Here is a 5,364-nt window from a genome sequence, read left to right as displayed (position 1 = left end):
GCAGCGGAGTCAGGCAACAGGATTGGCAAGGAGCAGCGGAGTTGGCAAGGAGCAGGCAGGCAACAGGATTGGCAAGGAGCAGCGGAGTCAGGCAACAGGATTGGCAAGGAGCAGCGGAGTCAGGCAACAGGATTGGCAAGGAGCAGCGGAGTCAGGCAACAGGATTGGCAAGGAGTCAGGCAACAGGATTGGCAAGGAGTCAGGCAACAGGATTGGCAAGGAGCAGCGGAGTCAGGCAACAGGATTGGCAAGGAGCAGCGGAGTCAGGCAACAGGATTGGCAAGGCAACAGGATTGGCAACAGGATTGGCAGGAGGAGTCAGGCAACAGGATTGGCAAGGAGTCAGGATTGGCGGAGAGCGGAGTCAGGCAACAGGATTGGCAAGGAGTAGAGGAGTCAGGCAACAGGATTGGCAAGGAGCAGCGGAGTCAGGCAACAGGATTGGCAAGGAGCAGCGGAGTCAGGCAACAGGATTGGCAAGGAGCAGAGGAGTCAGGCAACAGGATTGGCAAGGAGAGGAGTCAGGCAACAGGATTGGCAAGGAGCAGCGGAGTCAGGCAACAGGATTGGCAAGGAGCAGCGGAGTCAGGCAACAGGATTGGCAAGGAGCAGCGGAGTCAGGCAACAGGATTGGCAAGGAGCAGCGGAGTCAGGCAACAGGATTGGCAAGGAGCAGCGGAGTCAGGCAACAGGATTGGCAAGGAGCAGCGGAGTCAGGCAGTTGGCAGGAGCAGCGGAGTCAGGCAACAGGATTGGCAAGGAGCAGCGGAGTCAGGCAACAGGATTGGCAAGGAGCAGCGGAGTCAGGCAACAGGATTGGCAAGGAGCAGCGAGTCAGGCAACAGGATTGGCAAGGAGCAGCGGAGTCAGGCAACAGGATTGGCAAGGAGCAGCGGAGTCAGGCAACAGGATTGGCAAGGAGCAGCGGAGTCAGGCAACAGGATTGGCAAGGAGCAGCGGAGTCAGGCAAAACCATTAGAAGTTATGACGGGCACGACGGGAACCAAGTTGCAACTCGAGCATCTTTGGCCCCAGGCAAGCCGGTGGCCCTACTTATCGGCCCTTAAAAACGAGCAAAGCAGCTCACTCCCACGGCTTGGCAGCCTGTGCCTCGCCAAGAAACATGTGGGGCTCACGCCGAACACACACCAAGTTTAAAGTTTTGTTAGTTGTATGGATGGGTTACACATTGTAAACACACCGTCCAACGACATGCTGACGTGCAGGTTCCTTCTCGACAACGTAACAACAATAAGAAATAATACAAGATAAGGATAAGAACATAAAGTAAATGGCTCAGTAGAATAGAATACATTTTTACGTAGATGTAGGATTTTTACTTGATCCCTCTTCTGTTGCTGCACGGCAGGAAAAGCAAACTTGTGGTGTATTTGAGTTTTAAAAAGGCTTCTAAAGTTTGTATTTCTACTTTGAAATTTCAGACTTGATTTGCCCTTGATTTGCCCTAATGTATCAACCCCTACAAAAATGTTGCTACAGGAGTTTTTCCGGCTGCAGGCAAAAAGTTCATATTAAGGTCCTACATCTGTAAGTATAATACAAGACGGCACAATTTATAGTCCAATATTTACACATGTTTTGGGGAAGGGGGGATAGGAAGGCAAGCGTTTAAATTGTGCAGTATTTAGCAATCATACATTTAGCAACCGTACGCTTGCCAGTCCTCTTGCACTGGCATCCAGAGATTCACATACATGCTTTCACACTGTTGAATTCCATTCATCTCAACCTTAATTCAAACACGGTGGTGAATTTTTCAAATGTTTTTTTATTTATTTCACCTTTATTTAACCAGGTAGGCTAGTTGAGAACAAGTTCTCATTTTCAACTGCGACCTGGCCAAGATAAAGCATAGCAGTGTGAACAGACAACAGAGTTACACATGGAGTAAACAATTAACAAGTCAGTAACACAGTAGGAAAAAAAAAAGTCTATATACATTGTGTGCAAAAGGCATGAGGTAGGCGAGTAATTACAATTTTGCAGATTAACACTGGAGTGATAAATGATCAGTTGAACATGTACAGGTAGAGATATTGATTGTCATGTTTGTCATTTATTGTCATGTCTTGTCCCTGTGCTCCCCATGCTATTCGTTTCCCTCTGCTGGTCTTGTTTGGTTCTATCCCTCTCTCTCCCCCTCCCTCTCTCACTCTCTCGCTCTCTCTTCTCTCTGTCGTTCCGTTCCTGCTCCCAGCTGTTCCTATTCCCCTAATCATCATTTAGTCTTCCCACACCTGTTCCCGATCCTTTCCCCTGATTAGATTCCCTATTTATTCCTTTGTAATCCGTTCCTGTTCCGTCGGTTCCTTATATTGTATATTCCATGCTGTGATTGCGTTTCGCCCTGTCCTGTCGTGTTTTTTTGCCGTGATTGTGTATCACCCTGTTCTGTCGTGTTTTGTGCCTTCATCAGACGCTGCGTGTGAGCAGGTGTCTCAGTCGACTACGGCCTGCGCCTACCCGAAGCGACCTGCAGTCTGTGGCCGCTTCTCCAGTTGTTTTCCCCTCTACAAATCTAGAGGATGTCAGTTATTCCGTTTTGAACATTATTAAACTCTGCTTCTGTTAAGTCGCTTTTGGGTCCTCTTTTACCAGCATGACAGAAGGAACCGACCAAGGAATGGACCCAGCGACTTCAGACGCTCGTTACACTGCCGTCGAGTTCCAAGGAGCCATGCTCGGCAGACACGAGCAGGAATTGTCTGCTGCTCGCCATGCCGTGGAGAACCTGGCCGCTCAGGTTTCCGACCTCTCTGGACAGTTCCAGAGTCTACGTCTCGTGCCACCTGTTACTCCCTGGCCTGCCGAGCCTCCAGAACCCAGGGTTAATAACCCACCTTGCTACTCCGGGCAGCCCACTGAGTGCCGCTCCTTTCTCACGCAGTGTGAGATTGTGTTCTCTCTCCAACCCCACACATACTCTAGAGAGAGAGCTCGGGTTGCTTACGTCATTTCACTCCTTACTGGCCGGGCTCGAGAATGGGGCACAGCTATCTGGGAGGCAAGGGCTGATTGCTCTAACAGATTCCAGAACTTTAAAGAGGAGATGATTCGGGTTTTTGACCGTTCAGTTTTTGGTGAGGAGGCTTCTAGGGCCCTGGCTTCCTTATGCCAAGGTGAACGGTCCATAACGGATTATTCCATTGAGTTTCGCACTCTTGCTGCCTCTAGTGAGTGGAACGAGCCGGCGCTGCTCGCTCGTTTTCTGGAGGGACTCCACGCAGCGGTTAAGGATGAGATTCTTTCCCGGGAGGTTCCTTCAGATGTGGACTCTTTGATTGCTCTCGCCATCCGCATAGAACGACGGGTAGATCTTCGTCACCGGGCTCGTGGAAGAGAGCTCGCATCAACGGTGTTTCCCTGCTCCGCATCGCAACCATCTCCCTCCTCTGGCTTTGAGACTGAGCCCATGCAGCTGGGAGGGATTCGCATCTCGAATAAGGAGAGGGAACAGAGGATCACCAACCGCCTGTGCCTCTATTGCGGAGTTGCTGGACATTTTGTTATTTCATGTCCAGTAAGAGGCCAGAGCCCATCAGTAAGCGGAGGGCTACTGGTGAGCGCTACTACTCAGGTCCCTTCATCTAGATCTTGTACTACTATGTCGGTCCATCTACGCTGGACCGGTTCGGGTGCTACATGCAGTGCTTTGATTGACTCTGGGGCTGAGGGTTGTTTCATGGACGAAGCATGGGCTCGGAAACATAACATTCCTTTCAGACCGTTAGACAGGCCTACGCCCATGTTTGCCTTAGATGGTAGTCATCTTCCCAGTATCAAGTTTGAGACACTACCTTTAACTCTCACAGTATCTGGTAACCACAGTGAGACTATGTCTTTTTGATTTTCCGTTCACCGTTTACACCTGTTGTTTTGGGTCACCCCTGGCTTGTATGTCATAATCCTTCTATTAATTGGTCTAGTAATTCTATCCTATCCTGGAACGTTTCTTGTCATGTGAAGTGTTTAATGTCTGCCATCCCTCCCATTTCTTCTGTCCCTACTTCTCAGGAGGAACCTGGCGATTTGACAGGAGTGCCGGAGGAATATCATGATCTGCGCACGGTCTTCAGTCGGTCCCGAGCCAACTCCCTTCCTCCTCACCGGTCGTATGATTGTAGTATTGATCTCCTTCCGGGGACCACTCCTCCTCGAGGTAGACTATACTCTCTGTCGGCTCCCGAACGTAAGGCTCTCGAGGATTATTTGTCTGTGTCTCTTGACGCCGGCACCATAGTGCCTTCTTCCTCTCCGGCCGGGCGGGGTTCTTTTTGTTAAGAAGAAGGACGGTACTCTGCGCCCCTGCGTGGATATCGAGGCTGAATGACATAACGGTTAAGAATCGTTATCCGCTTCCCCTTATGTCATCAGCCTTCGAGATTCTGCAGGGAGCCAGGTGCTTTACTAAGTTGGACCTTCGTAACGCTTACCATCTCGTGCGCATCAGAGAGGGGGGACGAGTGGAAAACGGCGTTTAATACTCCGTTAGGGCATTTTGAGTACCGGGTTCTGCCGTTCGGTCTCGCCAATGCGCCAGCTGTTTTTCAGGCATTAGTTAATGATGTTCTGAGAGACATGCTGAACATTTTTGTTTTTGTCTATCTTGACGATATCCTGATTTTTCTCCGTCACTCGAGATTCATGTTCAGCACGTTCGCGTGTTCTACAGCGCCTTTTAGAGAATTGTCTCTACGTAAAGGCTGAGAAGTGCTCTTTTCATGTCTCCTCCGTTACTTTTCTCGGTTCTGTTATTTCCGCTGAAGGCATTCAGATGGATTCCGCTAAGGTCCAAGCTGTCAGTGATTGGCCCGTTCCAAGGTCACGTGTCGAGTTGCAGCGCTTTTTAGGTTTCGCTAATTTCTATCGGCGTTTCATTCGTAATTTCGGTCAAGTTGCTGCCCCTCTCACAGCTCTTACTTCTGTCAAGACGTGTTTTAAGTGGTCCGGTTCCGCCCAGGGAGCTTTTGATCTTCTAAAAGAACGTTTTACGTCCGCTCCTATCCTCGTTACTCCTGACGTCACTAGACAATTCATTGTCGAGGTTGACGCTTCAGAGGTAGGCGTGGGAGCCATTCTATCCCAGCGCTTCCAGTCTGACGATAAGGTTCATCCTTGCGCTTATTTTTCTCATCGCCTGTCGCCATCTGAGCGCAACTATGATGTGGGTAACCGTGAACTGCTCGCCATCCGCTTAGCCCTAGGCGAATGGCGACAGTGGTTGGAGGGCGACCGTTCCTTTTGTCGTTTGGACAGACCATAAGAACCTTGAGTACATCCGTTCTGCCAAACGACTTAATGCCCGTCAAGCCCGTTGGGCGTTGTTTTTCGCTCGTTTCGAGT

Source organism: Oncorhynchus gorbuscha, linkage group LG07 (assembly GCF_021184085.1).
Source record: "Oncorhynchus gorbuscha isolate QuinsamMale2020 ecotype Even-year linkage group LG07, OgorEven_v1.0, whole genome shotgun sequence".
In the NCBI taxonomy this organism is placed as follows: domain Eukaryota; kingdom Metazoa; phylum Chordata; class Actinopteri; order Salmoniformes; family Salmonidae; genus Oncorhynchus; species Oncorhynchus gorbuscha.
Note: the sequence above shows the minus strand (reverse complement) of the source record.